Source organism: Mastomys coucha, unplaced genomic scaffold (genome assembly GCF_008632895.1).
Source record: "Mastomys coucha isolate ucsf_1 unplaced genomic scaffold, UCSF_Mcou_1 pScaffold22, whole genome shotgun sequence".
NCBI lineage: Eukaryota > Metazoa > Chordata > Mammalia > Rodentia > Muridae > Mastomys > Mastomys coucha.
The window spans coordinates 250,044,528-250,055,520 of NW_022196905.1; positions in this window are offsets into that span (position 1 = coordinate 250,044,528).

Sequence of the window (10,993 nt, forward strand, 5' to 3'; positions counted from 1 at the left end):
TCCCACACAAACATGGATTACATGTGACCACTGGGAGTTTTCAGCCTCTGGCTTCAAAGGTGCTTTTGAGGGACTGCATTTCAAGTTTCCATTTGTGTGTACGTGTGTTGTATGTGTGAGTGTGTGTGTGAGTGTGTATGTGTGTGCATGTTGTATGTGTCCATGTGGTATGTGTGTGATATATTTGTGTGCTGTGCGTGGTGTGTGTAGTATGTGTGTGGTGATGTGTGGTGTGTGCATGTGTGTTTTTATGTGTGTGTTGGGAACTAAACCCAGAGTCTTCCTTACAAATAAAAGCTAGGCCAATGCTGTGCCATGGAGATATATGACCAATGACACATTTTTTTAATCTTAAATTTTATTTATTTATTTATTTATTTATTTATTTATTTATTTATTTATTTATTATGTTTTCGAGATAGGGTTTCTCTGTATAGCCCGGGCTGCCCTGGAATGTAAGGATAGCAGACCCTAATCATATTAAAAGGTATGGAAAACACAGGAAAAAATGTCCTAGAGTCTATAGACTTTTTGTTGTTATAAGATACTTTGAGATTTATATTCTTTATTTTTTGTTTTTAGTTTTTCTTGGGCAGGGGAGGGGTTGCTGGGGATTGAATCTAGAACCTCAAGAATGCTAATAAGCATGTGAATTACCAGAGCGACACCACCACACCCTTGTCTTCAAAGTTTCAATGAAGAGATTCCTCCTATAATCAGAATAGCAAAGCAGTAGGGTGGACATCAGCTTGGGCAGCAGGGGGAGAAAAGGCAAGGAACCTCATGCTGGCCATGCACCGGCCAGGAGCAGAAGAACCCACACACTGCTTGTTTGACAGCGGTGGCCAGCATCTGGTGGTTGGGTCCTTCTCCAAATGGCAGGGCAACCTAGCAGACACACTATGCACTAAGCTTAGCTGGCGTACACACGTTGGTCTTACCATCTGGTGCCAACCTGGCAGCAGAGCGTTTCCTGCTCGGCTGTGCTAGTTGGGAATTTCAGTTTTGCTGCTCTTGCCTGCTTCTTTAAGTTCCTGAGAACTGAGGAGGCTTCAGTTTAGCTTGTTGCTGGGCCTCCAAGGATTAGGAAGGGACCAACTCTTCTTGCGGATGAGTCTCAGCGGATGTAGGAGGTACCAGAGACAGCTGGTTCAATTCACTGTGGTTTCGCTGATGTGGCAGGAGTTTAAGGACATGGATTATTTAAAATGGTAAGGTTAAAGGGAGATGTAATTTTCTCAAGTATACAGCTGAAGGCTTTGAAATATTTTATGCAGGTAGTAAGGCCACAGGTGGTTGTTTCTCAAATTCTGGTGTACGTAAAAATCATCCGGTTGTACATACATTCATTTCCAAGATGGGCTGAATGGTAGTAATACACATGTAGTCTCATGTGAGGAGCTGAGGAAGCATGACTGGAGCCCAGTAACCCAGGGTTAGCATGAGTAGCCTACTTAATACCCTGTCTCTTAAACACCAAGAATCAGAAACCCAAGCCGGGCAGTGGTGGCCCACGCCTTTAATCCCAGCACTTGGCAGGCAGAGGCAGGTGGATTTCTGAGTTTGAGGCCAGCCTGGTCTACAGAGTTCCAGGATAGCGAGGGCTACACAGAGAAACCCTGTCTTGGAAAAAAAAAAGGGGGGGCTGGTGAGATGGCTCAGCGGGGAAGAGCACCTACTACTCTTCGGAAGGTCATGAGTTCAAATCCCAGCAACCACATGGTGGCTCACAACCACCCATAATGAGAGCTGACGCCCTCGTCTGGTGCGTCTGAAGGCAGCTACAGTGTACTTACATATAATAAATAAATAAATCTTTAAAGAAAAAAAAATCAGAAACCCAAACTACAAAACCAAATTCTACCTAGAGATTACTCAATGCACTCCTTCATTTTACAATGCAGAAATGGGGTCAAAAGGGGAAGAAGGCTTGTCAGTCAAGCTAAGTTTAAATCTAGGTATGTTTACATATCACAGAGTCCCCGGAAGGATGTAATAATATTTAAGGGATGAGTTAGGCAAAAGTGAGGTGTATGTGGGTTTTCTCCAAACTAACCATTTCTCCCAACACCGACTGGATATCCAGCGATCTGATTCAATCCTGACCCTAACCACCCACACAATAAGGCCTTAGTCCCACAAGACTGACCCAAATGCCAACCACAAATGGGATGTCCAGGCTATGCATTTTCTGCCCAGCGGAATGCAAATCTGGGGGTTCCCATGACCCCTTTCTCTATTGTTGGATACTTTTTCTAGAACTTGTAAGCTCGGGAAACGTCTCTACTTACAAAAGAGTTTATTCTATAGAATGCAAATAAAGAGCCAAACAAAAAAGTGGGTAAGGGCTTGGAGGGCCATCAGCACAAGGGGCTCTCCCCAGAAACCTAGGAGGGCCATCAGCACAAGAGGCTCTCCCCAGACACCTAGGAGTCTAGCGCTCTCTTGGCATAGGATGGCCACCAACTTCTAGGACCTTGTTAACAGTTTTTAATGTCAATCTCATTACTTTGTTAGGGCTGAGCAGATCACTGGTCACTGGTGACAGCACTTGATCTAAGGGGAGGCACTTTCTCTTGTCCAGAGACCAAAGAAGGGTTCAAAGTTCCAACTTTCCGATCACATGGGCCCTTCATTAGCATACAGAAGAGGGCAAATTCCAAGGTTTTCAGGAACTCTTACTATAGGAATGTAATAACCAAATACTGTTTTGTTTTGTTTGTTTTGCCACTTAGGCATATTCTTTGCTGTGTGTGTTCATAAATACCACTGGCTTTGAAAACTAATGGGCTGGAGAGAGAGCTCAGCGGTTAGGAGTACTGATTACTTTTCCAAAGGACCCTGGTTCAATTCCCAGCATCCACATGGCAGTTCAAACTGTCTGTAATTCCAGGATCTAACAACCTCACCCAGTGTGCAGGTAAAAAAAAAAAAAAAATAGCAATGTTCATAAAATAAATAAATTATTAAAAAAAAACTAACTAAGTCCCTCAAGTGGCCAGTTGTTTACAGCTGGCTCTGTCACACAGCAGACCATATTGATTTAAGAAGGATGGGAGGGGTGTATCTAGCTATGGGACATTCCCTTGCTTGAATCTCACATTCAGAAATGCCATAATGATTCCCAGCAACCACATGGTGGCTCACAATCATCCATAATAAGATCTGACACCCTCTTCTGGAGTGTCTGAAGTCAGCAACAGTGTACTTATATATAATAAATAAATAAATCTTTAAAAAATTATTGGGGCTGGCGAGATGGATCAGCGGGTAAGAGCACTGACTGCTCTTCCGAAGGTCCTGAGTTCGGATTCCAGCAACCACATGGTGGCTCACAACCACCCGTAATGAGATCTGATACTCTCTTCTGGTGCGTCTGAAGACAGCTACAATGTATTACACCGGAGCCAGCAGGGCATGAGCAAGCAGACCCGGAGCAAGTGGGCCATCCGGAGTTCAATTCCCAGCAGCCACATGATGGTGCATGGTCATCTGTACAGCTATAGTGTACCCATACACATAAAATAAATAAATAAATCTTTTTTAAAAAAAAAAAAAAGAAATGCCATAATGATATTAACTGGCAGGGCCATAAGAGACCTGTTAACTGCAGTAAAAGGGGTAGTCTGAGTTGATACTTTCAGACACCCAGAATTTTAATGAGACACCCTTCTAATGAGGCATGATGATATACACCTGTAATCCTAATATTTGGTAGGTGGATGGATGCCAATGGATCATGAGTCCAAAGTCACCCTTGACTACACAGTCAGAGAGTTCCAGGCATGCCGGGAGTTATAGGGAATTGTACCTTAAGCTGGTAGAGTGCTAGCCTACCATGCATGCAGCCCCAGGTTGGATGAGCATGCCCCACATAAACTGGGCATGGTGGCATGTAATTTTAATTCCAGCACATGGGAGGTGGAGGCAGGGGATCAGAAGTTCAAAGTCATCCTCAGCTACATAGCAAGTTCAAGGCTGGCCTAGGCTACAGGAGATCCTGTCTCAAACAAAACACAATAAAACCCAAACAAACAAACAAAAGCAGAAAAGAACAAAAAGCATCTTCCACTGGTTGGTCAGTTTCACAGGGTAACTGTATTCAGTGGAGGAGGGGGCACAGCTTCTCGCCCTCCTATATAGGTCTGGGACAAAGAACTGCAACATTCCTGACCCCTCAGTCAGTTCTGCCATACCTCCCATTAAGAGAGGGCACACACTGAAGCCTCAGGTCATTCTGGTGGCCTAGGGGCCTGGGGACAGCTCAGGATACCAGGTAGGTTGAATATAGACCATTCCATAATAACTTCTGGTAAAAAAAACAAAAACAAAAAACAAAAACTGGACTGTGATTCATGTTAGCACCTGCAAATTTGAAACTCACTTATCCAGGTCAGGAACCATTTATTTTGCATCTAACAAGCTGGGGCCTGCTACAGCATCTTTCTAACATATGGGCTGTTTATGACCCATCTCTGTACATCTGTCATGGCTGTCAGCAAGGGGAGGCCAACTCCACAGGATTCACACCACTGACTAGCACAAGTTCTAACACAGCTGTTCTGGGAAGGGGCACTTGGCCTGGCCCAGTCTCTGCAGCATCCCCAGCCAGCCCTAAACTTGCTTGTGGGTGTGTGTGTGCATGCGTGCTCCAGTGTACACACACATGTAGTTGGGAGGTAGGGAGGCTAGAGGTTGACATTTGACATCTTCCCCAATTTCTTCTCACCTTATTTTTTGAGACAGTCTCACTGAACTTGCCAACTTAAGACAGCCTAGCCACCAGGCTCCAAAGATCGCCTGACCCTCCCTGTCTGCCATGCTTGGGATCCAGATACAAGCAGCCTTTCCTGGCTTTTATGTTAGTGCTGGGATCCAAATTCATGTCCTTATGGCTATCCACTGAGCTGTCTCCCCAGCCCCTTGGATCTGCTTTTGAAATTTTTAAAATTTATTTTTATTTTATGTGTATGGGTGTTTGATCTCATTGCTATGTCTGCACCACACACATGGCTGGTGCCTGCATAGGATCCCCTGGAATCAGAGCTAAAAATAACTGCTAGCCTGTCTGTGGTGCTGGGAACTGGATCTGGGTCTCCTGAATAGCAGCAAGTGACGATAAACCATCTCTTTAGCCCCTCAAATCTGCTCTTTCAAGTGTGTGTGTACCTCGATAGGCCACTTTTCTTTCTTTCATTTTATGTATACATGAGTACACCATTGCTCTCTTCAGACACACCAGAAGAAGGCATAAGACCACATTACAGATGGTTGTGAGCCACCATGGTGTTTGCTGGGAACTGAACTCAGGACCTCTGGAAGAGCAGTCAGTGCTCTTAAGGGCTGCACTATCACCTCTTCAGGCCCACTTTTCTTTTAGGTTTTAGAGACATAGTTTTCTATATAGCCCTGGCTGTCCTGGAACTTACCATGCAGACCAGACTGGCCTCAGACTCAGAGAGCCACCTGCCTCTGCCTTCTCAGTACTAGGATGTGCCACTAGATCTAGCTACCTTTTTTTACATGTTTTTGTTTTTACAAGACAGGGCTTCTCTATGTAGCCCTGGCTGTCCTGGAACTCACTGTCGACTGCAATAGCCTTGAACACAGAGTTCTGTCTGTCTCTGGCACTGCCTCCCGGGTGTGCTGGGATTAAAGGCATGCACTGCCATTGACTGGCTCCTAGCTATCTAACAGTTTTAAAACTTTTATAAACTGAGATGAAATTCACAGAACAGAAAACAATTTGATACTGGGGATCAAAGTTCCTTGCCATGCAGCATCCTCGTGATGATGAACAACCATCATCACTGGGATCTCCTTAGGTCTTTTCTTGTCTGCTCTGTGCAAGGCCCCTGTGTACTGAGGTACATATATGAGGTCCCACTTACTCTACTGAATCACTGATCATTGCTTCTTTCACCATAGTACATCCTCTGGATGAGCCCTTGGTAGTGGAGTTCAGAAAAGAGACTTTAAATATACCCACTGTGGCACATTACTTTCAGCTGAGGTACCTGAACTTTCTCTCCTGTCCTCTCCCCATGTCTCCATCTCTCTTTTAGTTTCCTGAGTGCTAAGATCACAGGCATATGCCACTACACCCAATTTTGTTCTTTTTCCTAAAAGCAGGAGCCTCCACCACTCTCCACCCATCTCTACCTAGTCCAGCCCTCTCTGCCTTGACACATGGTCATAATTTAATTTTTCTCCAATTCCATACTTTTGTTTTTTTGAGACAAGGTTTCTCTGTATAGCCCTGGCTGTCCTGGAACTCACTCTGTAGACCAAGCTGGCCTCGAACTCAGAAATCCGCCTGCCTCTGCTTTCCAAGTGCTGGGTTTAAAGGCATAAGCCACCACTGCCTGGCTCCAATTCCGTACTTAAGCGCTCAACTCTAAGCACTTTCTTGGGTATTCACATTTTAAGGCATTTTTTTTTTCATTTATTTGTATTTGTGCATGATGCATGTGTCTTATCTCATGAGTGGACATATCTCGTGGAAATCAGTTCTGTCTATCATGTGGACTCCTGGGGATCAAACTCAGGTCATCAGGCTTGTTGGTAAATGCCTTTACACATCGGGCATTTTGCCAGGCATCTTCATATTTCTTGTGAGAACTTCCATACTCATGTAAATACAGCACCTAGAACCTGAATGTACTTCCTTCCCCCAGCCCCACTCCCTTTAGGTTTAGCTGCAGACCCTGATGGTCGAGGAGAAAGTTCACAGTTTCCAGGTTTTTTATGATTATCAGTAATCCTGGCTTCTTGTACCAGTGCTGGTGCTTGTCTGGGATTAGAAACCCTAGAGTCACATGTCAACGGCAGTGCAGCTTGAGACTAAGGCATCGCTCAACTGTTCTTCACAGCAGTGTTAACTGATATCCCCACAGTCTTAGCCTTCTTAGGAGGGGCCAGGTGCATAGCTACAGGAACTTAGTTCCTGGAGGGAGGATCTCACTCAATACAACAGGATAAGGTTAATACTCATTCCCAGCAACTTTTTGAATTGGAGGACTCTAAGGCTGAGGGGCTTAGCTAGAAGGCTGGAAGCAGGATGCAGTTGCACTGGAAGATGCTCTCCTTAGCTTCTCAGTCTCATCCTCCCGACTCCCTGGAGCCAGGATTAAATTAAATTAAATTATGACCATGTGTCAAGGCAGAGGGGCCTGGACGAGGCAGAGTTGGGTGGAGAGTGATGGAGGGCTAAGGGTTTGTCCAGACTTGGTCTATACTGATGATAAAAATGGCTCCTTCTCATATGGGAAGGATACCTTTCACAGAGACTCTCATCTCCATCTTCACATCCAGAAGTGGAGGAGCAATCCTACCCTTAGCATAGTGGAGACTGAGGAATCTCAGCAACACAGCTCCTCAGCAGGGTCTCAGACACTGGCCTGGCTGGGGAGGCAGTGACTCTCTTTATTCTGTGTCAGCTGCCAGTTCCCTTCACTCCAAACACATCTACATTCAGAGCTTCCTTGGTCCCCTGACACTCTTCCTTTCCCAGAAGAAATTCCCCAGCACCTACAACATGGCTGCAGGAGTCAGAGTACCGAGGCTGTTCACTGTGCTGTGAAGCCACATGATATGTACAGTCCCTGGTCAGTTCCCTGCTGACTTCAGGCAAATTTCCTCCTGTGGAAAATGAGGCAGTGGTAAGAAGTCATGTGCAAATGTGTGTGTGTATGTGTGCGTGTGTATGTGTACTGGAGCAGGTGACTGAGAGATGGTAGAGTAAGGCACCATCAATGGTTTGTTGCCGACACTGGGTCCTTCTGGTCTGCTGGCCAGTCATGTTCAAATCACTTCTGTCTGTCCAGCTCCGTGAGCTGCAACCTATCAGCTATGTCTCACCAGTGCATCTAAGCACTTCTAGCTCTCATGAGGAACGTGTACCAAAATGCAGAATACCATACTCTCCAGAGTGTGCTAGAGCCTTCTACTGTGTCCTGTTTTGCCAGACCATAGCATCAAGCTACACACATTCAGTTTGCCATACACACCACAAGACAGCACAGTATCATGAGAGCCTGTCACGTCGTCTTCCCAGTCCTGTGTCCAGAAGCACCCTAGTCCCACTTCTCTCCAAAGAAGATGTCCTGATCCTGCTGTAGTGGCCATTTGGCTCCCTGACCGAATGGCACAGCTCTCATGTTCGACAGACCTGGCCAAGCGCTGGCTAGGGCCTCACTGTTTTTCTTCCTCCTTAGCTGTGTATACCACACTCAAGGTTACTTCTTAATGTGTCCCTGTAGGGCCCTAGAGGCCTTACGCAGAATTCTTAATTAGAGCACTGAGTTCCCCAAGAAATAGGTGAGCTGAGTATAGAAAGAGGCTTGTTTTATTACTTGACCTCAAACTACTTAGGGCATTCTGCCCACCCTGTCCCATTAGATAGAAGGTACCCACCATATACTTTGGAATTCTGACACACCCATCAGGGACATAGAGAAGACAAAGGACTGATAGGCCAGAGCAGGGTCACAGAACTCAGCTCCTGAGAGTCTCTGCTCCACAAGAGCAGCCAAACAGTGAGTGCTCTCAGAGCTCTATAGCCAACTGGGCCATGGTGAGGGCCCACTCAGCAGAGCACTGGACCCTTAGATCCACAAAGGGTGCCAAACCATCCACAAATACGGACTCATTCTTTATACACCCCCACGAGTATTTCCTCAACAATTCCTAACTCCTGAATAAAGGTACCAACCACCTCCTATGGAAACCAAGTTCTGCCATTGTTCAAACAAACGGTCAGAGCCAAGGGTCTACTGAGGAAGTGAGGAAGGCCGGGTATTGGCCAAGGTGGCTTAGTTCTTTCAAAGTAAAGCAGGGCAGATAACAATGTGGCTGAGAAAGTAATCCCCACTAAGAACTCTGATGTGCTCACATGAGTACATACTGGCCAAGAGAACAAGCTTATGGTGGCCCATGCCTACCTCAGGTGTCCCGTGGGTGCCCGCCTATGTAGTTCTCTGCTTCCATTCTGCAGTCATCACATTCAGTCAGTGTGATCAGCAGGGCTGAAAAGACTCCTGGCTCCTCTGTCTGGTTTACCCCTATGAGAAATGGCTGCTTTTTTAGAGAACGGCTTTGTCCACTTTGGGCGGTCTGTTTTGCTGGCAGCTTCTCTGTCCTCTGATTTCAGAAGTGGCAGAGCATGGTTTCTGAGCTGTCAAAGCAGAAGACCTTCTCCCCACAGGCAGCCCCTCTCCTGTACTTCTGCAGGCCTGAGAGATGGTGTAACGTGTGGGGAGGCTGCTCATTCTCTTCTGGCTCAGCCTGAAACCCTTCAAAATCCTTCTTATACAGAACACAATTAGGTGTCTCTTGGACAACTCTAGAAAATGTTTTATTATGAAAAATTGAAATCCATATCCAAGTCTTGAGTAACAGAAGGATTATATATACTCTTCTCCCAGGCTCAGCCACCACCAAACATGGCCGTCTGCTTTCATCTCCGACCTTCCGACTCTCCTGGGCCATCTTTAGAAAAGACTGTCAATGTATGAGAGGGAAATACTACATGCACACATTTGCAGCCTCCCCTGCAGCCAGAGTGCTGTGATGACGACCCAGGTCTGCTGTGGGGCTACTTTAAGTCTTACTAACACACACTGGTACACACACCTCGATTTGTGCATGTTCCTAAGTCAGTCAAACCAGTACCACCTGGGTCACATGTGCCCAGCTGGGAATAGACACACCCAGGAGAAAGAGACAGCATTCTCTAGAGAGGTGACGAATGCTGAATATAGGCCACTGATGGAAAAGTCTATTTGAGGGCTGGCAGGGCAAACACTCATAGATGAGTCTCACTGATCCACTAACTTCCTAATCTCCTAGGCCTTTGCTAAGAGTTTAACCCAAGTTACCATGAGTGCATGGCCCTTTATCCCAAGCATCTGCATATACAGGCAGAGTTGGCTCATGAGCTACTGATGCTATGGCTGCAGAGATGGGATGCTGAGGTACACAGAACTGCAACACAACACAGGAGAAGTATCAGGCCAGTGTAGTGGGTGACATGTTACGCAGACCACAGGTGGGCCCCCGTCTTACAGGCACGGGGGTCCTATCCTAATGGGGTGCTGGCTGGGTTCAGTTAAAGGACTTCCTTCATCATCCAAGTCTCAGTAGAGGCCATCTGTCGTGATGCCAGCTTGGTATGCTCTGGGTCACCTATACAGTCCTTTACAGACAGATGTGAACAGACCATTTCAAATGTAGCTTGTAAACTTCCTTTTTGGGTAATGAGATGCTAGTCATCTGCCACCAATTCAGTTTTGGTCGCTACAAATACTGCCGCCACATCCAAGGCCTAGATGGGAAGCCCACTGTGACCCAGTGTTCTTTGGCCTTAGGTTGGCATCAGCTCAGTTCAGCCCTCTGGAAGACTGATGTGACTCACACCATACACAGGCCAGAAGACAAAGCTGTGGTAAGGCCACAGAGCTGTGTCTGAGCAGGAAGCAGAATGCAGTCTTTGAAGCCCACTTCCCCCCATTCCCATGTCCTTGGAAGGATTGCTTGTTACTTATTCTCCTCTTCAATGCTTCCTAGGTAGGAAGTTTGAGCAGGGAAGTCTCCTAAGGAGTATAAAGAACACAAGGTCTTTAGAATACTCCCAGTCCCCATTTCTCACTCTCCAGCCCAGGCTGGTCTGGAATTATGTAGCCCAGGCTGCCCTCAGATTTGCAGCAGTTCTTTGTCAGTCTTCCATGCACTGGGATTCTAGGTAGGTGCAACATTACTGGCAAGAATATCCTTGACAAATACAAAAACCTGAAGAACTACCTGAGGTAGAAAATATATCTGAAGTAGACTTTTTTTTTTTTAAAGGAGAAAGGGGAATAGGAAAAAACAAAAGCCATCCAGCATTAATTTATCCTAATGCACCCCACCTTACATATAAAAATCTCACAGAAGAGAAAAGCTGAATGCACTGAGAACAAATTCCCAGAGACTCAGTATCTGTCCATCCCAGCAA